This window comes from Plecotus auritus, assembly GCF_963455305.1.
Source record: "Plecotus auritus genome assembly, chromosome: 7".
NCBI classification, from domain to species: domain Eukaryota; kingdom Metazoa; phylum Chordata; class Mammalia; order Chiroptera; family Vespertilionidae; genus Plecotus; species Plecotus auritus.
Window position 1 is genome coordinate 161,849,802 of NC_137774.1, and position 25,700 is coordinate 161,875,501.

Consider the following 25,700-nt stretch of genomic DNA (forward strand, 5'->3'; position numbering starts at 1 on the left):
GATTAAATTTCCTACAGGATCCAGGTGAGGAAACTAAGGCCCAAAGACATCCTAAAACAGGGAGTCCATGGCAAACCGGGGTGAGTTGGTCATCCTATCTTTCCAACATGGCATGATACTATATGAATGTAAGAAAGAAGACATTCCTCACAGTCATTAAACCCCCAAGTGCACTTGAACTGTGATGCTATATGAAAAATACAAAACTAAATTTTCATAGAACATTCCTCTGCAAAGACTGGCAAATTTCAAACTTCCAACAAGTTTCCCCCACACATGGGCCTTATTAGAGGCACTGCATTTCCCTCGCAAGGGAGTCAAGTTGCATTTAAATACTAACTGGAGCTGCTTTCCATAATGTATGCAGAGTGGGCTTCGACCATGTGGTGGAATGACATCAGCAACCCTCAGACCCAGCTACAGAGGTTCAGAATCACTGCCTGCCAGGAAGATGAAAAGAGTGGGAGTGTTCTGTGTCAGAGAAAAACTGACAAACCCATCCACTCCAGCTAACAGGACTCCCAAATTTGCCTCAAATTGAGTGGAGTCATGAAGAAATCTCTGATCTGAGCTAGAGTATTTATCTATACATTATTCAATAGACATGAAGATGAAGTGCTGGGAAATATGTCCTTCATTTGCATGATTAAATGAGTTCCATAGGAAAGCCATATGAAAGCCCTGATAGTTTGTGGATCTGCTCTGGGACCCCAAAATGTGCACCATACAGGAAATAGACTAGAATCAAACACCTCCTCCAGGTTGTTCCCAGACACAAAACTTTCTTCCCAGACCCAAATCTTCTAGCTAATAAGTAGAGGCTGCTTTTATTTAAAAGAATGGATGAACCATGTGTCATCTCAACACTTTTAAAAAAAACTGACTTTCCAAGTTTTCATGAAATAAAATGGTTCCCACAGTTTCTTCGGACTGGTAACGTTCAATCATTTCCTTTTTCTTGACTGTGATGGCAGTTCTGATACCTGCCCACAGGCAGGTAGAAGCCAAGAGTCTGAAACTCTTGCTGACAAGGAAGAAGATAAATTGACCAGGCTGCTGCTGTTCTATCTGTGAGAAATACTCATGTAAAAAAAAAATCATGATGAAATAAATAGATTCCTTCTTCCTGCTTGAACATGTTACATGCCATTAAGACAAAGAGAATTTCACAGGATTTCTAAGCTGGAAGAAAGAGTGTGTGGAATTTTTAATGGTTTCAGTCTGGAAAGAGCAATAAGTTTAAGGTTGGAAAAATTGGTTCAAAATGGTGTCTAAGAGTTATTGGTGGTATGAGTTGTGCACAGTGATTCATCACTCAGGTGTAAAGTCTCCTCACCCAATTCAATGGGCCTAGTGCATTAGGTCATGTCTTCAAGCCCTTCCATCACTAAAGTTCTATGAGGCTAAGATCCCTCACACTATAATTCAAAGCACCAAGGAAACTTCTTTTCATTATTTTGTACAGTACCAGCATGAAGACACGCATAAGGGGACCCAAAGGGATGAGCCATGAACTCTGTTACAGACTGAATGTTTGTGTCTTCCTGAAATTTATATATTGAAACTTTAGACTCTAATGTGACTGTATTGGGTGGTATGACCTATGAGAAGGTGATGAAGGTCAAATGAGGTTATAAGAATAGGGCCCTAATCTAACAGGGTTGTACCATTTAAGAAGAGAAACACTCATCTGCTGCCCAAGGAGAGAACTCTTGTCAGATACTAACCCTGCTGGTACCTTGATCTTGTCCAGAACTGTGAGACAACAAATTTATGTTGTTTAGCCACAAAGTCTATGATATTTTATTATGGCAGCCAAGCAGCCTAATATATACTTATATTTTAAAAAGTTATTAAAGTCTCAATCCCCACTCTCATACCTTGATTCCAAAGATTCAATTGTGGCTCCATCTAGGGAATTGCAATTCTATACTACTACCACTTTGGAATTGGTCCTTTTAGGCAAAACTACTTTATCTCTGAAGTAAAAAAAAAAAACTCTTAGCCCATCAACCACAGAGAGTTTATAAAACTTTGAACTTTGATTTCAATCAATCTAAACATAAGGTTTTTGCTCCCATAACCAAGCTGCTGACACTGCTTGGAAAAATCATTTGGGTGAAAAAATGTCAGGCTTGGCCTTTAGCTGCACCCAATAATCCCTTTAAGTGTCCTTAGTCACCAGCCTCTCTGCTTCTCAAGAACTATTTATGCTTTCATCTCTCTCTTCATCCCTTTGCCCCATCCTGACTCTCAGCTGGTGCTTTACTTCTTGCTTCATTGCTGCATGGAGTTCTCCCAGCCAGGAACTCCATCACCTGCTCCCCATCCAGCTTATCAATTTTCATGCAGCTCTATATATCCATATTCTTGCTTTCTTGTTCAGGGTAAGGCATGGCCATTCCTCAATCTGCTCTCAGGATCCCTTCCCTATTTGCTTCCCCAAGGATTTCATTCCATTTATTTTTCCCATTCTCTACTAGATCTTCAAATTCTACCTTCTGATGGCATCTCCACCTCAGCATGTAAGAAACCTCAAACTATATCCTTCCCAGACAAGTTTGGGGAAAGAGTAGCCAGTGGCCTCTTTTGTCATTTTATCTCTCAGTCCAACTATGGCTTGGTGAATGCAAACACATCATGCTGCCTAAGAGGGTTCACGAGGTAAAGAGAAGGACTAGGCACAGAAGTTCTTGGTTCTGGTCTTGGCTTGACCACTGTGTGTCTGGGGTGAATGACTTCCATCTCTGGGCCTCATAAAGGAAATGAACATATTTTATAAACAACTAGTGGCCCAGTGCATGAAATTCGTGCAAGAGGGTGCAGGCCAGACTGAGGGACCCCACTGGTGCACAATCTGGGCCAGGGAGGGACACAGGAGGTTGGCCAGCCGGGGAGGGACCGTGGGAGGGCTCCAGGTCATGTCCGGCCCATCTCGCTCAGTCCCGATGGGCCAGAACCCAGCAGCAAGCTAACCAACCGGTCGGAGCATCTGTCCCCTGGTGGTCAGTGCACGTCATAGCGACTGGTCAACTGGTTGACTGTCTGCCTCCTGATGGTCAGTGCATGTCATAGCAAGCAGTTGAGCGGCCTTAGCATATCATTAGCATATTATGCTTTGATTGGTTGAATGGCCGACCGGATAACCAGACACTTAGGCTTTTCTTATATTGGATAGAATTTGCATTCAAGCACTTAAATGCGTGAAGGTGTTTATTAATAATTACAAAGGGCTATTTAAACATTAATTTCTAATTATTCTTTCCCAATATTGTTCACATTTTAGACTGTATCTGGCTTTTTCAGGTTTTAAACCTCTTTTGAAAAAAAAAGCATGCTTATAATGATGAGATTTCAGGCCTGGGAGGGGTCAATACAAGGGTATTTTAGGAAAGTGGTCATCATTTCAGTATACTCAACTTCAGCTTGATATCAACTCACCATGACTTAGGTTCCACTGGATACATGCAAAAAGCAGTTTGGAATTGAGCTATGATAACAGTCTGCTGAAGGTCACAAACTACTTTCCAAATGTTTGAGGTTCAATAAATTTCCAGATGTATTTGGCCCTGAGCAATTTCATTTTTTTTAAACCCATGTGTGTTTTAAAGAAAAATTTACCCATATGTTTTTGATTCATTTACACTTCAATCATTAAAATTTGGTTTATTTCATAGTTATCTAATGTCCAAGAAGATTTTTTAAAGTAAATGTTTAAAAGTACTTTTTAAAAAGCAACTCTAAAAAAAGGTCAAATAACAGGAAGCTGTGGTTTGCCAAAAGTAAATAAACTTTACACATCCAAGTTTCCATTTTGAGTCCCAAACTGCAAACCTGTCATCTCTGTGTTGTGTCTAAAGAAACCTTAAGAAAACAAGTTTTAATCTCCAAAATAAGCAGAATAGTGCCAGGTGAACACAAACTTAAAATAACTAACTAAATATGGCAGTCAAATCCACAACTGCAAACATCTACCAGCTGATTTGTAAATAGATATTGGCTCAATGGATTGGAATCAGGAAGAGTACTTAGGTTATTCTATTGTGCAATCATCTTTGGTCAGTCGTTATTTTGATAACATGCCAGTTTCCCCCTTAAGAATATGGAGTTAATAAGACCTGTCCTGCCTCTGTCAAAGTGTTGAAGATAGAGTCAAGGCATGTATGGGACATTACAGCCCCTTGGAAAATATAAAGTGCTATGTACTTACATTGTATCCAAAAGAGCAGCAGTAAAAATGTATAATCATTATTGTGGAACAAAGAATTTTATAAAAATATCAACTTTTGGTAATATAATGGAACACTATTAGTGAAAAAATAAATTTGAATTCATATTTTTGCTTTATTTATTTATTATTTTTTAAATAATATTTTTCAATTACAGTTGCCATACAATATTATATTACTTTTAGTTGTACAACATAGTGGTCAGATATTTATGTAAAGTGATCACTGCAATAAGCCTAGTTTTGGGCTTCTTTACTTTATTATAACCATCAACTTTATAACACTGTGGCATTTATTCACCCTTATTTTTTCTTGATCTAGAGGTATTCAAGAACAAGTTTTAAGAATTTTACAGTTGCAAGGTTGTGGTAAATACCCATTAAGTATTTACAATGTGCTGGTGCCTTTAATATATTGTTTTATTTGATCCTCCTTAATCTGGGAAATAATATCATGATCCACAATTTGCCGGTGAGGAAATGAAAAGAAACTAGTTGAAAGTCACATGGTAATTGGTCAAAACAACACTCACACAAACGTAGCCTTTAGACTCTATATTTTACTTCCTTTCCAACTTCTTAAAATGTAAAGAAAATATTCCAGCTTCGAAACATAGCATTACCCTTCCTGGAAATATAAAGGTAATAAAAATAAATAAAACAACCATCTTTAACATTTTTCCTGGTTCAGTCTTTACTTGCCATGGATGAATGGCTATTCATAATGTATCTTCAAGCATTAAGTTCAACATTTAGGCATTCAGTTAAATGTTGCTGTGATTTGATTCACACGGAAAATTTCATTGCTTCTATCATAACATTGGGATTTACACTCTGTTCATTATCTGAACAGACATATTTATCTTTTTCAGTTTTATAATGTCCCTATGCACTTTTATAGGGCAGATGGACCACCCCAAGAAATATTTTTAATGAAATCATATAGAACCTGGTTAGCAGCCTCCCACATTTGCCCAATGGTTTGTGTGTCTATAGTCTTCATATGGTTTCCAGCTTCTACAATTCACCAGGATTTTCTTTAAAGAGCACTATGTCAGTTAGCTTTTTCTGGCATAATAAATGACCTCACAACCTAACAGCTTAAAACAGCATTTATTTGGTTCTTAATTCCGTGCATCAGCTGAACGATGCTTCTGATCTATGCTGGCTGGTTAGGCTTTGCTGGGCATCCTCACAGGTATGGAGTCAGTTGTCTGGCTGCCTGATGGCTGGCCAGGTTCACTGAGATATCTGGCAGCTGGCAAACTGGGGAAACTTCTTAAATTACCAAGAGCAATTTTCACTTCCTGCTCTTTAATTTCAATTAGCATGATACCATCCATGTAATGGATCAGTGTGCAATCCTGTGGAACAGAGACGTGAACTAGATCTACCATAAAGTAGACTATGAGAAAGGGCTGGAGGGTTGATGTAGCTATAGCTTGGATAGTGAAAATGTATTGCTGGTTATGTCAGGTGAAAGAAAATGATCTTTACTAAGAGATGTAGAGAAGAAAGAACACTTTCCAGACCAATAACTATATGGCAGGTACCAGGAGATGTGTTGATTTGGTTTACAACTGTGGTTATCAATGGAGTGGTAGTAGGGAGGGGAGGGGGGAGTATGACCAAGAAGATATTGGCAATATCTGGAGATATTTTCGGTTGTCACAACTGGAGTGGAGAGTGCTTCTAGTATCTAGTGGATAGGCCAGGGATGCTGGGAAACACCCTACAATTTACTGAACAGGCCCTCACTAAAAAGAATTATCTGTCCAAAATGTCAACAGTGCCAAATTTAAGAAACCCTGACCTAGAGAAAAACTGAACAGGAACAGAGCTGCAGTAGGAGTCAATGCCTGGTTAAGTTTACAATAATCTACTGTCATCTTCCAGGATGCATCTGTCTCTTGCACCGATCACATAAGTAATTTGAAAGATAACTATTTACTAGCTAAGCAGCAATAACAAATGAGAAAATATAGACTGAAAAATATCAGCCAATACTTAACTGGTGAAATATAGCAGAATTTTCTGACAACGCCTACTCAAAATTTGCAGTCATAAATTTTATCTCTTTATGAAGTTTTAAGATATGTCAGTCTTTAACACTAAGTAACAGCATGAGCTGACTTTAGCACAGGTCCTTGGGATTAGTGTATAATAAGTGTTAAAATGAGATTTTCTAAAAGTCATATTAGTTTTATCAAACATATAATGAAAGCAAACATTTCATTTTGCTTGTGTGTTATAAATTACATGACATGAATCTATGTCATAAAAGGCCTGTGGTCGTGACACCGTCGTGACCAAACAAGTAGCAGCTCTCGAGGCAGGCAGGGTGGGGTGCTGGCAGCGCCTGCGGAGAGTGCGAGGCATCATGGGACAGCGGACATGGCCCTGATGGCAGGCTAGGCTTAGGGGACCCTACACGTACACAATTTAACCATGCACTGGGCCTCTAGTATGATTATAAATGTATATACTTTGTAAATACATAAATATCCTTAGAGGAGGTACTGTATATGTATTACTTCCTAGAGCTGTTGTAACAAAGTATCACAAGCTGAGTTGCTTAAAACAACAGAAACTTATCGTCTTATAGTTGGAGGCTAAAAGTTGGAAATCAAGGTGTTGGCAGAGCCATGCTCCTTCTGAAACCTACAAGGGAACACTTTATTGCCCCTTCCTGGATCCTAGCAATATGCTGGCAGTCATTGGCATTCCTTGGCTTATACCCGCAGCACTTTATTTATTTTTTTAATATTTTTTATTGTTTAAAGTATTACATATATTAGTACATATATCTCCTTATTTTTTCCCCATTGACCATCCCCCAGCCTCCCCTACACCCTGCTGCATGCCCTCATCCCATCCCCCCAGTGTCTTGTGTCCATTGGTATGCTTATATGCATGCATACAAGTCCTTTGGTTGATCTATTTCCCCCCCTCCCCAACAATCCCGAGCCTTCCCACTGTAATTTGATAGTCTGTTCAGTGCTTTACTGCCTCTGTATCTATCTTTTTGTTCATCAGGTTATAATGTTCTATATTTTACATAAACGAGTGAGATCATGTGGTATTTTTCTATCATTGCCTGGCTTATTTCACTTAACACAATGCTCTCCAGGTCCATCCATGCTGCTGCAAATGGTAAGAATTCCTTCTTTTTTATAGCAGCATAGTATTCCATTGTGTAGATGTACCATAGTTTTTTAATCCACTCATCTGCTGATGGGCATTTAGGCTGTTTCCAAATCTTAGCTATGGTGAATTGTGCTGCTATGAACATAGCAGTGCATATATCCTTTCGGATTGGTGTTTCTAATTTCTTGGGATATATTCCTAGAAGTGGGATTATTGGGTCAAATGGGAGCTGCATTTTTAGTTTTTTGAGGAAACTCCATACTGTTCTCCACAGTGGCTGCACCAGTCTGCATTCCCACCAGCAGTGCACGAGGGTTCCTTTTTCTCCACATCCTCGCCAGCACTTGTCATTTGTTGATTTGTTGATGATAGCCATTCTGACAGGTGTGAGATGATACCGCATTGTCATTTTGATTTGCATCTCTCGGATAATTAGTGACTTTGAGCATGTTTTCATATGTCTCTTGGCCTTCCTTCCGTCTTCTTTCGAAAAGATTCTATTTAGGTCCTTTGCCCATTTTTTATTGGATCATTTATCTTCATTTGATTAAGTTGTATAAGTTCCCTGTAGATGTTGGAGATTAAACCTTTATCAGTGATAACATTTGCAAATATGTTCTCCCATACAGTGGGCTTTCTTGTTGTTTTGTTGATGGTTTCTTTTGCTGTGCAAAAGCTTTTTATTTTGATGTAGTCCCATTTGTTTATTTTCTCTTTAGTTTCCATTGCCCAAGGAGTGGTATCAGTGAAGAAATTGCTTCAGCATATGTCTGAGATTTCTCTGCCTGTGGATTCCTATAATATTTTTATGGTTTCCCGTCTTATGTTTAAGTCCTTGATCCATTTTGAGTTTATTTCTGTGTATGGTGTAAGTTGGTGGTCTGGTTTCATTTTTTTGCATGTATCTGTCCAATTTTCCCAACACCATTTATTGAAGAGACTGTCTTGACTCCATTGTATGTTCATGCCTCCTTTGTCAAATATTAACTGAGCATAGTGATTTGGGTCGATATATGGATTTTCTATTCTATTCCATTGATCTATATGTCTCTTCTTGTGCCAGTACCAGGCTGTTTTGAGAACATTGGCTTTGTAATACAGCTTGAAATCTAGTGTTGAGATCCCACCTACTTTGTTCTTAGGATTGCTGCGGCTATTCAGGGTCTTTTTCATTCCAGATGAATTTTTGGAGAGTTCTTTCTAGGTCTGTGAAATATTCCGTTGGTATTTTAATGGGGAGTGCATTGAATTTATAGATTGCTTTGGGTAGTATGGACATTTTAATGATGTTGATTCTACCAATCCATGAACATGGTATGTTCTTCCATCTGTTTACATCTTCCTCTATCTCTTTTTTTAGTGTCCTGTAGTTTTCCGTGTATAGGTCTTTTACCTCCTTAGTTAAGTTTATTCCTAGGTATCTTAATTTTTTTGGTGCTATGGTAAATGGGATTGCTTTTTTAGTCTCTCTTTCTGTAAGTTCACTATTGGTGGATAGAAATGCCATAGATTTCTTGGCGTTAATTTTGTATCCTGCTACATTGCCGAATTCATTTATTAAGCCTATTAGTTTTTTTATGGAGTCTTTTGGGTATTTTATGTACAATATCATGTTCTCTGCAAATAAGGACAACTTTAGTTCTTCTTTTCCAATTTGTATGCCTTTTATTTATTCTTCTTGTGTAATTGCAATGGCTAATACTTCCAGTACTATGTCAAACAGGAGTGGTGAGAGTGTGCATCCTTGTCTTGTTCCTGTTCTTAGGGGAAATGGTTTTAGTTTTTGCCCATTGAGTATGATGTTAGCTGTGGGTTTATCATATATAGCTTTTATTATGTTGAGGTATGAACCTTCTATTCCCACCTTGTTGAGAGTTTTTATCAAGAAAGGGTGTTGTATTTTGTCAAATGCTTTTTCTGCATCAATTGATATGACTATGTGATTTTTATCTCTCAATTTGTTTATGTGATATATCACATTTATTGATTTTCGGATATTGTACCATCCTTGCATTCCTGGGATAAATCCTACTTGGTCATGGTGTATGATCTTTCTGATGTACTGCTGGATCCTATTTGCTAGAATTTTGTTGAGGATTTTGGCATCTACATTCATGAGGGATATTGGCCTGTAATTCTCCTTCATTGTGTTGTCTTTATCTGGTTTTGGTATTAGGGTGATGCTGGCTTCATAGAAGGAGCTTGGAAGTGTTCCTTCCTCTTGAATTTTCTGGAATAGTCTGAGGAGGATAGGTTTTAGTTCTTCCTTGAATGTTTGGTAAAACTCTCCTGTGAAGCTGTCTGGCTCCGGGCTTTTGTTTGCTAGAAGCTTTTTGATGACTGCTTCAATTTCTTCCATAGTTACTGGCATATTGAGCTGTTTAGATTCTTCCTGATTGAGTTTTGGAAAGTTATATTTTTCTAGGAATATGTCCATTTCCTCCAGGTTGTCCAGTTTGTTCGAATAGAGTTGTTTGTAGTATTTTTTAACAATCTTTTGTATTTTGGTGGGATCTATTGTTATTTCACCTCTTTCATTTCTGATTTTGTTTATTTGGGTCCTCTCTCCTTGCTTCTTGGTGAGCCTGGCTAGAGGTTCATCAATCTTGTTTATCCTTTCAAAGAACCAACTCTTGGTTTTGTTGATCTTTTGTATTGTTTCTTTGGTCTCTATGTCGTTTATCTCTGCTCTGATCTTTATTATTTCCTTCCTTCTGCTTATACCGTGCTTTTCTTGTTGCTCTTTTTCTAACTCTTTGAGTTGTAGGGTTCGGAGATTTATTACCATTGTTTCTTGTTTTTTGCAGTAGGCTTGTAGAGCTATGAACTTCCCTCTCAAGACTGCTTTCACTGTGTCCCATAGATTTTGGATTGTTGGGCTTTCATTGTCATTTGTTGCCATGATGTTTTTTATTTCTTCCTTGATCTCTCTGGTAACCCAGTCATTGTTTAATAGCATGCTGTTTAGTCTCCATGTGTTTGATTTCTTTGGGTTGTTTTTATTGTAGTTATTTTCAGTTTTATGCCACTGTGGTCTGAGAAGATGCTTGATATGATTTCTATATTCTTGAATTTGAAGAGACTTTGCATATGTCCCAACATATGGTCTATCTTTGAAAAAGACCCATGTGCACTTGAGAAGAATGTATATTCTGTGGTTTTGGGGTGAAATGTTCTGAAGATGTCAATTAATTCCATCTGGTCTAGTGAGTCATTTAGGATTGATTTTTGTTTGCTGAGTTTTTGTTTAGAGGATTTGTCCAATGGTGATAGTGGGGTATTAAAGTCTCCTACTATGATTGTATTGCTGTCAATCTCTCCCTTGATATCCTCCAGGAGTTTTTTTATGTATTTTGGTGCTCCTGTATTGGGTGCATATATGTTTACCAGAGTTATTTCTTCTTGTTGGATTTCTCCCTTTAGTATTATGAAGTGGCCTTACTTATCTCTTGTTATGTCCTTCACTTTGAGACCTAATTTGTCAGATATAAGTATTGCTACCCCAGCTTTTTTTTTCAGTTCCATTTGCCTGGAAAACCTTTTTCCATCCCTTCTCCCTCAGTTTGTGTGCGTCTTTTTTTCTGAGGTGGTTTTCTTGTTGACAGCAGATATATGGGTCTTGTTTTCTTATCCAATCTGTTACCCTATGTCTTTTGATTGGAGCATTTAATCCATTTACATTTAAAGTTATTATTGATAGGTACTTATTTGTCGCCATTTTTATTCTTTACCCCTGTGTTCCTTCTTCGCTTCCTATTTCTTTTTTTTACAGCAGACCCTTTAGCATTTCTTGCATTGCTGGTTTGGTGGCAATAAATTCCCTTAGTCCTTTTTTGTCTGTGAAGCTCCTGGTTTCACCTTCAATTTTGATTGATAGCCTTGCTGGGTACAGTATTCTTGGATTCAGACCCTTCCTTTGTATGACTTTGTATATTTCATTCCATTCCCTTCTGGCCTGATGAGTTTCTGTTGAGAAATCAGTTGCTAGTCTGATGGGGGTTCCTTTGTATGTAACTTTCTGTCTCTCTCTTGCCGCTTTTAAGATTCTTACTTTGTCGTTGGTGTTTGCGAATTTAATTATAATGTGCTTTGGCGTCGGTCTTTTGGGGTTCATTTTGCTTGGGACTCTGTGAGGTTCTTGGGTTTGTGTGGGTTTTTTCTTCCCAATATCTGGGAAGTTTTCTGTCATTATTTCTTCAAACAGGTTTTCTAGTCCTTGCTCAGCTTCCTTTCCTTCTGGAACCCCTATTATGCAGATGTTGTTTTGTTCCGTGTTGTCCCAAAGTTCCCCGAGGCTCTCCTCCTGCTTTTTATTTTATTTTTTTTCTAGAAGCTGCTCTACTTGGGTATTTTTTCCTACCTTGTCTTCTACCTCACTGATGCGGTCCTCTGCTTCTTCTAGTCTACTCTTGATGCTTTCTATTGAGTTCTTTACAGCAGCGATGTCTTTTTTCATTTCTTCTCGGTTCTTCTTCATTTCCTCTTGGTTCTTGCTCATATTGTTGAATTTGTCTTCCATTCTTTTCAGCCACCTTATGACTATTTCTCTGAATTCTTTCTCTGGAAGGTTGCTTGCCACCATTTCGTTTACTTCCTTTTCTGGTGATGCCTGCTTTTCTTTCATATGCAGGCTGTTTCTTTGTCTCCCCATGGTCTCTCTCCTCTGGATGTCTGGTTATGTAGTTCTCTCTCTCCTTATCCCAGGCGAAATCTGACCTTTCCGTGGTGGAGTGTAGAGCTCCTCTGAATCCGTGAGTTTGTGCCAATTGGGGACCGGTGTTCTGGGGCTCGCAGCTGTTCGGTGGGTGCCGCAGTTGTGGGTTTTCAAGCTTCCAATAAGCTCCACTTTCCCTTTCAAGATGGCGCAGACTCCACGTCTGAGCCCATAGCTCCGGGAGGGGACCCAGCCGCAGTGGGGGCTGCCCAGTCAGGGGAACCCCATCTAGCAGTCCCCCACCTTCTTCTGGAGTTTAGCTGTCCCTTAACTTGACAACAAACACTCCTCGTGCGACCCTCAGCTGTTCTTTCTTCCTGCTCTGGGACAAGGTTCAGAACACGTCTGTCTATTCTGTCACCATTTTTCTGTCCATCCTAAAGTTATTATTGATAGGTAATTATTTGTCACCATTTTTATTCTTTACCCCTGTGTTCCTTCTTCGTTTCCTATTTCTTTCTTTCTTTTTTTTTTTACAGCAGACCCTTTAGCATTTCTTGCATTGCTGGTTTGGAGGTAATAAATTCCCCTAGTCCTTTTTTGTCTGTGAAGCTCCTGATTTCACCTTCAATTTTGATTGATAGCCTTGCTGGGTACAGTATTCTTGGATTCAGACCCTTCCTTTGCATGACTTTGTATATTTCATTCCTTTCCCTTCTAGCCTGATGAGTTTCTGTTGAGAAATCAGTCACTAGTCTGATTGGGGTTCCTTTGTAGATAACTTCTGTCTCTCTCTGGCTGCTTTTAAGATTCTTTTTGTAGTTGATGTTTGTGAATTTAATTATAATGTGCCTTGGCATCGGTCTTTTGGGGTTCATTTTGCTTGGGACTCTGTGAGGTTCTTGGGTTTGTGTGGGTTTTTTCTTCCCGATATCAGGGAAGTTTTCTGTCATTATTTCTTCAAACAGGCTTTCTATTCCTTGCTCAGTTTCCTCTCCTTCTGGAACCCCTATTATGCAAATGTTGTTCTGTTTCATGTTGTCCCAAAGTTCCCTTAGGCTCTCCTCCTGCTTTTAATTTTTTTTTCTAAAAGCTGCTCTACTTGGGTATTTTTTCCTACCTTGTCTTCTACCTCACTGATGCGGTCCTCTGCTTCTTCTAGTCTACTCTTGATGCTTTCTATTGAGTTCTTTACAGCAGCGAGGTCATTTTTCATTTCTTCTTGGTTCTTCTTCATTTCCTCTTGGTTTTTACTCATATTGTCGAATTTGTCTTCCATTCTTTTCAGCCACCTTATGACCATTTCTCTGAATTCTTTCTCTGGCAGGTTGCTTGCCTCCATTTTGTTTACTTCCTTTTCTGGTGATGCCTGCTTTTCTTTCATATGCGGGCTGTTTCTTTGTCTACCAATGGTCTCTCTTCTCCAGGTGTCTGGTTACATGGTTCTCTCTCTCCTGCATTGATTAAAAGGCACAAAACACAACACAACCAGGTACAACACACAAGGCACTGAACAGAAATGTATTCATGATATTAATAACCCCAAATAAAGGTGACCACCAGAGAAAGGCAAATTAGAGGATAGGAGAGAAAGAAGAAGAGGAAAAAAAAAAAGAAAGAAGGGCAAATATGAAATTGGGGGAAAAAAAGTAAGAGAGAAAAGAAAAAGAATAAGAAAGAAGAGGGGAACAAACTATATATATGGGGAAAAAACTCCAATAGAACAGCCACTAATCCCAACAATTGCCAGCAACAAATACCTGGAGATGAATACAAACTATAAACAACAACTAATATTAAGCGAGGTGAGGGAAAACAGAAGCAAAAAACAAAACAAACAAAAAAGAATAAGCAAAACAATCTCACAAACAAGCATAAAAAATTGACATAATCAACAATCAAGCAAACAACAACAAAAGGACAGAGAGAAAAACAATTTTTTGGATAGTGAAGACAGAGAAGAGAGAGGTGTGTATGGACTTGGAGCAAAGGATTGGAAATTAGATATATAATTAGGGTGAAATTTTAACAGGGGGTAAAAAGAAAGAATAGCAAAAATCTAAAGCAGAAAAAGGGTAAGAGAAACAGGACAACAAAAGGGGAAAAGTGAGGAAGAGAGTGATGGCATAAAGGTAAAACTGAGATAGAGTAAAATGATGCTAAAGGGAAGATGAAAATAGAATGTAGAACACTAATGCCAAAGTAAAATAAAGAGAAAATAAAATGACACTTTTTAAAAAAAAAAAAAAGGCAAAATAGTAGTAGTAATAATACTGACTGAAAATAAAAATCTAATAAAAGGTAAAATCAAGTGAGGAAAAAAGAAAAAAATAGTTTCTTAAATAAAAGATGAAAAAAATAAAAAAAAAATGTGCAGTAGTGAAGGTCATTCACTTCCTCTACTGTTCTGTTTGGTACGCCTGTTTCCTAGTCAGGACAGTATTGCAGTTCCCTGCGTTCCACTGCTCCTCAGTGTTGTAAGCCAGTCCTGATTTTTAAGCAGGCAGTGTGTCTTAATTTCTTGTATTCCTTTATTTTAGTTTACACAAGAGTCAATTTGTGATTCAACCTTTGGGTGGCAGTGTTTCTGGATTGACCTCCAGGTCTATAGGTCCTCTCTAGCCAATGCTTAGATCCTGCTTTTTCTGTGGCACTCAATACTGGTTTGTGGGAGTGGGTTCCCCCAGAGCTGGTACTCTGATGGTTATTCCCTGCTCTGATCCCCAGGTTCCAGAAAAACAACTTTCCCCTGCAGTCTCTTAGGGTGTCCCCAATTGGGTGATCCTATGTATTGGGCTTAGTAATCAGAAGCAAGGATTTAAAGAGAAAAAAAGAAAAAAGAAAAAAGAGCCAGCGTAAGTGTGCAAACTCCAGGGCTGCACGCAAGTCTGTGCAGTCTTTTTTCCCCCCTTGGGTCTAAGCAGCCAGCACACTTCTAAAATTTTTAGGCTGTCCTTTTGTGTCAGATTAAAATGGGTTCCTTTTTAGAGTTCCCTTCTGTTAGCAACTCTGAGGACCCTCTGCCACATTCATGGATCGTGCCAGCCCCAACAGTCATGGATTTTTCTAGGCACAGACTTCCCCTGTCCTCCAGCTCCCGCATTGCGTGTGTTTCTCTCTCACACCTGGACCAGAGACCTCACCTTATCTCAGGGAAAATCTGATCTTTCCGTAGTGGAGTGTAGAGCTCCTCTGAATCCGTGTGTTTGCATCAATTGGGGACCAGTGTTCTGGGGTTCGCAGCTTTTTGGTGGGTGCCATAGTTGTAGATTTTCAGGCTTCCAATAACATCCACTTTCCCCTTCGAGATGGTGTGGTCTTTGTGTCTGAGCTGGTCACTCTGGGAGGGAACCCAGCAGCAGTGGGGGCTGCCCGGTCAGGGGAGCCCCGTCCAGCAGTCCCCCACCATCTCCTGGAGTATAGCTGTCCCTCAACTCAGCAACAAACACTCCCCATGCGACCCTTAGCTGTTCTTTCTGTCTGCTTCGGGACAAGGCTCAGGACACATCTGTCTATTCCACTGCCATTTTTTTGATCCTCTTTCTGCAGCACTTTAATATATGCCTTCATCATTACATGTCATTCCTGCCTCATGGGTCAGTGTCTCTTCTCCTCTTTTTATAAAGACATCCTATATAATAAAAGGCCAGAGACCATAACAGTGTCACGACCATAATGACTGTTAGAACAGAACCACCATGGGCCCTCGTCAGGCTGGCCCCGCCCCCAAGCAAGCGGTTAGGGGCAATCAGGCAGGTAGGCAGAGTGGTTAGGGATGATCAGGTAGGCAGGCAAGTGGTTAGGGGTGATCAGGTAGGCAGATGGCCCCTCACAGGGCTGGTCACGCCCCCAGCAAGCAGTAAGGGGTGATCAGATAGGCAGGCAAGTGGTTAGGGGTGATCAGGCAGGCAGGCAGAGGGGTTAGGGGTGATCAGGCAGGCAGGCAGGTGAGCGATTAGGAGCCAGCGGTCCCGGATTGCGAGAGGGTGCAGGCCAGGCTGAGGGACACTCCCCACCCTGCCGTGCATGAATTTTGTGCACTGGGCCTCTAGTCAATCATATAATATTAAAGGCCCCATTCAATATGACCTCATCTTAAATAAATTCATCTGCAATAATCCTGTTCCCAAATAAAATCACATTATAAGGTACCATAAATTAGGACATCATTCTATATTTGAGGGAGGGTGGTGGTGACAAATTCAACTCATAGCAATAGATATGGTCAAAACTTTTGGAAACCCTGCCCTACATGTTGTTATTTCTGAGACTGCTCCATCTCTGAAAGCTCTCTTATTTATAAATACTTTCCTGTCTTATTTCCTCCTCATCCTCACTCATTCTGGTTTTCCTACCATAAAAATATTCAACATTATCAAGTGCTTCAATCCATAGTTCTTTCATTTTTTCATTAGCCATCAGAACCTTTATGGTTTTGCTTTTTTCTCCTTCTTCCTTCCTTCCTTCCTTCCTTCCTTCCTTCCTTCCTTCCTTCCTTCCTTCCTTCCTTTTTTTTTCAAGTGTATCCTTTCAGGGTTGTGATCTCCACTGAATGAATGGCCAGTACCAGGGCAGGAGGTCATTATTCAATGCAGCTGGTCCTGACCTCATCCAGGGCTGGTTTTGGAGCTGAAATACAACTGAGGCCTAGATGTTATCTCTAGATGTTTCTCCTTTTTCAACACATTCTCAAATTACAACCACACTATTGCAAAAAGTCCTCTATCTCTTTTTAACAAATTTATATAGCAGATGCCAAATCTATTAAATTCTTCTAGCCTCTTACTCAGCACTTATATCTGAGTAGGTAAATATGGATGGAAACTATAACAAAATCAAATTTTCTGGGCATTCCTCAAATTTATCACCACAAATCTTAAATGGGCATTGTCAGACAATCCTGATGTACTTCTTCAGTCAATTTTCTCTCACACATTCTGAGACAATTTCATACCTTCTCATTTTGTTGTTGGACCTCCACCATTTCCCCCACTCTCCTCTGATGGCCATGCTTCTTTATTTCATTGATAAAATGGAAGCAATCAGCAGAAATTTTCTGCACATTTTCAATACCACATTTACCAGCAGGTCTATCTCTGTGTTCATGTATGTCAACTTCCAACCTGTTCAGATGGGAGAATTTCCATTGCTTTTATATAAGGCCAACTGGTACAGTAAACCCAATTTCTTTTCATAATCACCTCTATAATCATACCCTCTCTCATCTTCCTCGTTGATTTAACCTTTTCCATTATGTCATTTTCATCAACTGGTAATTATTTTATAATCCTCCCTTGACTCACACCTCCCTTTAGCTGGTGTCCCATTATTTTTGGTGTCTATTAATAGGAATTATCTTCAAAATTATTGTCTCAGCTTCCTGTCTCTACTTCCTCAGATTCCACTCTCTCTCCCACTTACTTTTCACTCAGTCAGCCTTTCTTCCCCAATTCTTCATTAAAACATCTCATGAAGGAAACCACTAACTCCTACCTTGATATACCATGAAAATATTCAAACTTATCAATCACTTCAATCCATAGAAATCTCACATTTTTTCATTACCCATCAGGGCCCTTATTGCTTTGTCTCTGTCCTCATTCAATGTATTCTGAAATTAGAGCAACATTATTTTTTTAAAAAATAATTTTTATTGATTTCAGAAAGGAAGGGAGAGGGAGAGAGAGATAGAAACATCACTAACAATAGAGAAGCATTGATCAGCTGCCTCCTGCATGCCTCCTACTGGGGATCAAGCCCAAAACCTGGGCATGTGCCCTGATTGGGAATCAAACCATGACCTCCTGATTCATAGGTCGACGCTCAACCACTGAGCCACGGCAGCTGGGCTAGAACCACATTCTTGCAAATACTCTTTTATACCTCTCTTTCTTAAAACACTCATGTAGTAGACCTCCAACCTTATTAAATCTACTATCTTCTTACTCAGCACCTGTAACTGAGTAGGTAAGTATAGATTTAAAAATGACAAAATCAAATTTACTGGATTACTTCAAATTTATAACCACAGTTATCACATGGGAATTATATTAAATTTCATCATATTTAAATCTCTGTAATATTGGATATCAATGACCCATCTCTCTTTGATACACATTCTTCTCTAAGCATATTTTTAGACTTGTATATTCAATTGTTTACCCAATCTCCCCACTTGATGTATAAAAGATATCTGAAACTTAATTTATCCAAAATCTCCCTGTACCCTAACCTTTGCCCATATTAATAAATAACACCACCATTAATTCAGTTGTTTCAACCTTATATCTAGGAATTAACCTTGGTTCTTTTGTTCCCAAATATCCCATAATTGCAATCTATATATATATAAAAGCCTAAGTGACCAGCCAGTAGCTATGACATGCAATGACCACCAGGGGCAGATGCTCAATTCAGGAGCTGCTGAGCTGCAGTGACTTGGCAGCTGTGGTTCTTGGGTGATGCACCCAGAACCAGAGAGAAGGGAGCCCGATTCCAGGGTGCATCACCTGAGAACTGCCCTCTTACAATCTGGGACCCCTAGGGGGATGTTGGAGAGCCATTTTCAGCCCCATCCCCACAGGCCAGGCTGAGGAACCCCACTAGTGCACAAATCCATGCACCGGGCCTCTAGTACAATGTATTGCTCCATCTCTAAAACATACTTGAAATTTGGTCACCTCTCACATCACACCTGCTCTAGTCTAATAAAACATCTTTTGCCAGGAGCATTGCAATAGCACTTTAATAGGAGCACTGAAGGCTGCTGAAACAAAGAAAGAATTTTACTTCAAAAAATCAGACCTATGGCCTTAGCTGGTTTGGCTCAGTAGATAGAGCATTGGCCTACAGATCAAAGGGTCCCTGGTTCAGTTCCGTTCAAGGGCATGTACCTTGGTTGCAGGCTCCTCCCTGGCTCCGGCCCTGGTTGGGGCTCATGCAGGAGGCACCCCATCGATGTGTTTCTCTCACATCAATGTTTCTCTCTGTCTTTCCCTCCCTCTTCAACTCTCCCTGAAAATCAATGGAAAAAATGTCCTTGGGTAAGGATTAAAAACAACAGCAAAAAAATCAGACCTATAGATATTTTTTTTGTTCCCTTTTCCAAAACAATAGAAAGTTCTAAACTTTTGAGCCCCGAGATACTTAAGGAACATAGATGACTGTCTGTTGTCAGATTGACTTACCCACCTGCTTTCTGGTATTTCATATATCTTACCTATAATATTTTATCAAATATAGAAACATGTAATCTCAAAAAAATTCGAGTGACTTTAAAGATAATTTTAACTATGGCCTAATCTCTCAGATTATGTCGCAAAGCTCAGATTTTAAAGGACCTTTCAGGTCCACAGAGCTCATGAGCCCTAGCAGGATCCTCCTTTCAATGCTCTTTCTACTACCTCAAAAAGTGACTTCTTCCTCACATGTATATGCATATGTGAACTCATGATTACAATGTATTTCTTTTCTAACCACCCTAGCATAATTCCTACAGCTCTTTGGTGGTACTTTGTGTGTGAAAATGGCACAAGAAAAAAGACAAGTATTTGAGGTACAACGTCAAATGAAAGTTTTTGGTTAATTTAATTCTCCCCTCTCAATATACTCAGAGTATCCTCTGAGCTGTTAGAGCTTTGTGTAAATAAAGACAGACTTGTAATATAGAAAACCTTTAGCATTTCTTACTCAGGGTCCAGCCACCAATCAATTAAGTTCCAAACTGCCCAGGAACCCTTCCTTTAGTAACCCTGGAGACACCCCCCAAGTGGCAAGCAATGCATTTTAAACACATTTCAATTGGGCCCCTGCAGCTGATTGTGGGCCTCTTTCTTATTTGTGTGAAGTTTCTGACTGTCTGCTTATTTTATCCCACCATATGGGCTAAATTACACCTTCCTTTAGATATGTAATTTAAATCACCTTCCTGTCCAGCAGCTTGTCAGAAATTGGCCACCTGTAGGAGCCTAAAGAGATTACATGCTGAAAATACTGAGCTTTATGCCAATCCCAACTTCTGCTCTTGAGCCCGAGGCTCGGTAATTTCACAACTCAACATTTCAACAAACATTTATTGACGATTCAAAAGTACTGTGTGAGTCACTCTGGAGGATACGGAGGTGAATTTTACCTTTATCCTCCAGAGATGCACCATCTGGAGAACACATATGTGCTTGACACCACATGAGGTTGACTGTGATACAAGCCATGGTAGAAGCACAATTTGAGGGGTGGAATTTGGATGAGCTCCTGACAGACCCATGGCATGTCAAATGCTATCATGGGACTGGGAGGGTTGTGGGGTGTGCTAAGGGAATGGGAGAATTACCACTGTCATAGAAGTGAAGGTTTGCATGTGTGTTGGGAGGGTACAAGGATGGAAAATAAGTTAGGAAACAAATGATAAAGTGTCTTGAACTTCAACCTTCAGGCTGTGGCCCATATACTGATTGCAATGGTGACTTATAAAAGTTTTGATTGGGAGAATGATACCACCATGACTGTGTTTTATGAAGACAAGGTGCATGCGGAGGACAATTTGGAATAGAGAAAACCTGGAGACACGAATGGTAATAAGTTGCTGTAGACAAGGTCTGCTGTCTCTTGCTTTCTGTACAACACCAAGCACTCATGATCTTTTCCTTTGAAACAGTTCCTCTGGTTCCTTTTGGAGGACAATTCTCCCAACCAATGGACTTCAAGTGTCATTGACTCAACTTTTGTCCACATTTGACTTATGTGGCATCCACAGAAAAGTGTTTACCCCTAACTATAAATGACTGGTTTTATAGTAAGTACTAGTGATCCAGTGCACAGATTCATGCACATTGAGAGGAAATTAATTAGAAGGTGGCTGGTGGGGCAGGACTAGGTGAGACAGGCCAGACATGCCCTGGAGCCAACCTCCCGTGGTCCTTCCCTGGCTGGTGGCACCTGGGGCGACGATGCTGCTTGAAGGGCATCTGCGGAGTAAGTGGGGTCCCTCCAGCAGTTGGGGTTCCTCGGCCTAGCCTGTGGGGATCTGAATGAAACTGGCTCTCCAACATCCCCCGAGGGGTCCCAGAGTATGAGAGGGCACTCTGCAAAGTTGCTGTGGTATGGAGTGTGGAACGCAAACACAAGTGTTCAGTAAACTAGATTGGGGGCCAACAATGCCCCAGCAACAACATAACCCATGGCCAAAGGTAGAATTGGGCTCCCTCCTCTCTGTTTCCGGGGTGTCTGCAGCTCGGCAGCTCCTGTGTTGAGCATCTGCCCCCTGGTGGTCAGTGCACATCATACCTACCAGCCAGTCAGATGGATGGACGGTCACTTAGCCTTTTATGTATATAGATGTTGGGCTCTCTTAAAGAGAAACAGATGATTATTCATATTGAAATTGTACTTGGAAGCTAGAATTGACTGCAACACTGTATATGCTGAATGATAATTTTTAATAAATGAAAGCAACCATTTGCCACTCAGAGAAAAAGAAAAAGAGAAAGCCTGGAAATGGAACTTAAACTGGGATGGAGCAAGAGACACTAGGACTTGATGACACTGTTTGAGCCCTGAGTCAAACCTTGGTTAAAACTGTCTCTACTCTAAGACTTTTGTCAATGGAAGACTTATAACTGATAAAGTAGAACACTATAAAACCCTCCCAAAAGTGTGATAAGTCCAGGGATTTATCTTCAGACAAGGGTCTACTTCTATCAGTCAGCTATTGACACAATAATTCTGTGCATTAAACCATCTCAAACTCATTGGCTTCAAATAATAATCATTTATTCTTGTTCACAGATCTTTGAGTTGGCTGGAAGATAGCTGAAATAGACAGATCAGCACTGCAATTTGGCATCAATCTGTGTGTTTGACTCTTTCTGACTCCTTACTGGAGTTTTAACTCAGTTCTAACCCACGTTTCTTTATTCCGAAGTCTATAATTGGCCAATAGCTACACAAGGCAAGTTTGCAGAGTGATGGCCTAAATGTGAGATGACAAGCCCAAACATGTGAGTATGGGTCAAGTCTTTGCTGCTTTTATGGCTGCTAACTTTGTTTTAGCCAAAAGTAAGACACAAGGTTGAAACCAAGGTCATGATTCAGGAAAGCACATTCTACCTATATGAGGTCAAAGGAAAATTCACACAGCCAAGTGCAATATCAATGGGAGAGGTATTTTACTCTGCATAAGAATTAGAGAAAAGGAGTAAATATTTTTGAATAAAAATATATTCTGACCTACTAGTCTCACAAAGCAGATTGGACCTTATTAATGGCTAGAAAATAACTCAGAGAATGGAAAGAAGGTCCTTCCAGAAGTCATCATAAGGTAAGTTCATATAGACCCCTACTGCTTCAGTCCTGGTCACAAAATAATAAATCCTCAAATGGGCATATTAAAGTCCAAGTACAATGAGATATACAACCAAGTAATAATGACTATTAGAAGCTTAGAAATAATGAACTGTATTTCTGAACTGAAGATAGAGAAACAGGGATTAAAAAACAAGAGACTCAAAGAAAGGCACTGACAGGAGAAAAAAAGAACTTTCAGATATTTGAAGTAGTTGTTTCAGGTCACAATGTTAAATAGTTTTGAAGAGCTCAAAAAGAGTGAGAACTCAGAAAATGAGATCCTACTGAAAAGTAGGTTATTAAGTGAACAGCTAGGTAGCAAATTGGGGTCAGAAACCAATTACAAAGTACAGGGGAGAAAATTGGAGTGGAGGAAGTGACTAGCCACTGGTAATATTTTAGAGCATTTCCTTCTTTCTCCTCACACACACAAAAAAAATTCTGTATTTTTTTTTAATTTATATTATAAAAAGTTTATGTCATAAATTCTTTGAAAATACTATTTCTATTTCAAATATGATATTTCATGAAACTCATAAAAGTATTTTCTTACTATAGGGCATTTAGATTCTCTTCTTTATCCCATATAAAGAAAATACTGCCCTAACTGGTTTGGCTCAGTGGATGGAGTGTCGGCTTGCGGACTCAAGGGTTCCGGGTTTGATTCTGGTCAAGGGCATGTACCTTGGTTGCGGGCACATACCCAGTAGGGAGTGTGCAGGAGGCAGCTGATTGATGTTTCTCTCTCATCGATGTTTCTAACTCTCTATCCCTCTCCCTTCCTCTCTGTAAAAAAATCAATAAAACATATATTTTTAAAAAGAAAATACTATCATATGTCTCTTATAAAAATATAGCCCATCTTTCTTTATAAAAAATCTCTAAAAATAAATTACTTAATCAAAGTTTACAAACTTGTTGAAGACTCATTATATATTGTAAAATTTCTCAGTGGAATAAGTAATAATAAAAATTTTAAGTAAGGAGTACCAGACTCAAGACTTGAACCAAGGTTCTTTGATCCTGTATATGTTGCTCTTCCTATAATATTATATAGCCATCTGATCTTACCAGCTACGTGAGATGAGCTATATCACTCTTGAGCCCTTGATTTGTATGAAATGTGTGGTAAAAGAAAACATAATCAAACATAACCCATGGAATTAGTCATTATTCATTGTCTGACAAAGGCAAGAAATCCAAATACTTTGCAGAGACCTCCTTTCCATAGGAACTAAATGAAAAAAAAATAGGGATTTCTTTTTAAGGGCCACCAAATGACAAAAAAGTAACTTTAAACTACAGATTTGCAAAACATGCAGAAAAACTGATCAAATGCATGATTCTCAATTTGTCACTGTCGTAGGCTGAGCACATAAATATTTAACGTTTACTTAGTACAAGCATTTATTGATGAATCTAAGATAATATGATATATACATTTACCTTTAGTGATTTTTCTGAATGCAAGAATGGTACCTGGGCAATCTGGAAAATATGTTCTTCAAATACCACTAGAGACCTGGTGCACGGATTCATGCTCATTGAAAGGAAATTTTAATTTGAGGGAATATTTTAATATCCTATTCACCCTTTCTTCTATAATAGAAGTGTCAACCAAATTCATGATTGACAATGACAGATCAAAACACACACATACGATTGGCTCCATCAAGAGCTTTGTGTGTATTGTGCATGCGTGAGTCAACTTAGCCATATATATATATATATATATATATATATATATATATATATATATAAAAATATATAATAAACTTGCCTAATTAGACCTGCTTTCTGATTTAGCAAAACTTTTTCCAGTCCATTGAAGCACCCCAACTTCTCTTTCAGGTAATTGTCAGCAACACGGAAGTAAATATCAACACGAAGCAGATTATTATTGTAGATCGTGCAGGGAGAACAAAGGATAAATAAAATATTAACTGCAGCAGTGTTTGACTATATTCTGTGCAGTGAGAAAACCAAACATCATTTTCAAGGTCCACCATTTCTTACTTCTTTTCAGTTGGGTCAAGTTTCTAAACTTTCTAAATCTTTGTTTTCCGGCTAATGAAAAGAAAATAGGATTCTACCAAGTCTCCTATTTACCTACTCCAGAACTTCTGTGAGGATCAAATGAGATGAGGCACGGGAAAACGCTTCTCAGACATTTGGTTAAAGTGTAAAATGTTTGCACCTGGCTATGAAGCAAGTCATGTAACTGGGCTGAAGAAATTGCAAGGAGGCTAGTCGTTAGGGAGAGGAAGCCGGGCGTTGCTATGGGACATTATTACCCAGTGCCCACAGTAAGCATTTCCGGGATGGGCTGGGCTGTGGGCTGCATTTTATGCCATGGGGTCTCGGCAGCGTTGGCTGCGATTTGGTGGGCTGTTGCTCCGGGGTGGTGGCGGGGCCTGTGTTCCACTTGGGGGAAGCCGAGTGTTGCTTTGTCAGTGCCAGGTCCCCAGTGCTGTTTCTTTGTAAATGGCCAGTGCACATCATGGCAGCTCCTGTGTTGAGCGTCTTCCCCCTGGTGGTCAGTGTGCATCATAGTGACTGGTCGGACAGCTGAAGGGACATTTAGCATAGTAGCCTTTTATATATATAGATGTTTATTATGTGAGCAATTTGCAGAACTTGATTGATCTTATCATGATGGAATTTTCTGTCATGTATTTACAGCATCTATGTGGTTAAAGTGGGAATTCTATGTTTTAGGCGTTATAAGAAGTAGAACAAATTTGCCACAGCCCTGAAATGGTCAGTGCTTGGATTATGTTTTCATAACCCATAAGTTCACCCAATCCACATCAGCAGCAGTATGAGCACCTGATGAAATGTGTTAACCAGGTCAAATGTAGACTCACAATGCAGAACAATGATTGCACTAGGACAGGGGTTGGCAAACTGCGGCGCGTGAGCCACATGCGGCTCGCGAGCCGCAGTTTGCCGACCACTATACTAGGATATCTTGGTTCATAGAAAATTACTCCTTCTTTCACATGGTAAATCTCAATTATAAAGTACAAACTACAAGTAAAAATTGCCATTTCTCTCACAACATAAAGAAGACACTTAAACTAGTCTACTTCATGCAAAGATGCCACTGAAAAAATCCTCCTCTGATAGGCACATTAACTTTGGTGGTCTTAACACTTCAATTTCAAATTAAGTGTCTATATGGGGCAATTTTACTCAATGTTGAAATGTTTTCTAAATATGAAGTGTGATTATACTGATTTGACATTCTCTCAGCAATATATTTAACAAATATACAAGTGAGAGACTTTTTAAAGTCAATTCACATAAGTTATATCACTAATTGCATTT